At 45.0% G+C, this 951-nt stretch overlaps 1 protein-coding gene across 1 annotated transcript in view; it reads left to right on the plus strand.

The window, feature by feature from the left end:
- The window catches only part of Sbspon (somatomedin B and thrombospondin type 1 domain containing), a 32,584-nt gene that overhangs the window by 30,249 nt on the left and 1,384 nt on the right, over nt 1-951 (plus strand). The window lies entirely within an intron of this gene.

Below are 951 nucleotides of genomic sequence, written 5' to 3' on the forward strand. Positions count from 1 at the left end.
ACGAGGACACCCCGAACAACTCTCTGACACAGTGTCCTTGAGTAGGGACTAACTGGTGACTCACATGGACAGAATCCCAGAAAGAGACCTTCATGACTGTAGAAGGGGGTGGCGTCTAGAGACGGCTCTGTATGCTCTCCCAGAGGACCCAGGTTTGATTCCTAGTGCACACATGACAGCTCCCATCCATCTATAAACCCAGTTCCAGGGGGATCCAATGCCCTCTTCTGGCTCCCACAGCCGTACATTTGGGCAAAACACTCATACAAATAAAATAAAATAAAAATAAACAAATAATTTAAAAATCTGATTTATAATATACTTGAAACTGTATGATTACTATATATCTTAGAAATGGCTTCTATTGCTTTGATAAAATATTGTTAACAAAAGCCATTTGGGAAGTAAAGGGTTTACTTAACCTTACATCTAAGTCTATCACTGCGGGATGTCAGGGCAGGTACTGGAGACAGGAACTGCAGCAGAGGCCAGGGAGAAGTGCTGCTTCCTTGTTGGCTCCCCATGGGTTTCCTAACCTTTCTTAGAGATTCCTGGACCACCAGCCCAGGGCTGGCACTGCCCACAGTGAGCTGGTCCCGCTCACACCATCATCAACTTAAAAAATGTACCACAGGCTTGCCCAGGGGCCAATCTGGTGGAATCATTTTCTTTTTTCTTTTTCTTTCTTTTTAGTTATAAACTGATTGGCCCATTATCTCAGGCTTCTTAATAGCTCTTGTAGCTTATATTAACCCATTGTCCTTATCTATATTAGCCACATGGCTTGGTTCCTTTTTCAGCAGGGCAGGTCATATCTTGCTTCTTCAGTGGTTTGGGCAGGACTCGGGAGGAATGGGCTTCCTCCTTCCTAGAATTCTCCTGTTCTCATTGCCCCACCTCTACTTCCTGTCTGGTTGACCCACCTATACTTCCTGCCTGGCCAATCAGCAT

Source organism: Microtus ochrogaster, linkage group LG5 (assembly GCF_000317375.1).
Source record: "Microtus ochrogaster isolate Prairie Vole_2 linkage group LG5, MicOch1.0, whole genome shotgun sequence".
In the NCBI taxonomy this organism is placed as follows: Eukaryota; Metazoa; Chordata; class Mammalia; order Rodentia; family Cricetidae; genus Microtus; species Microtus ochrogaster.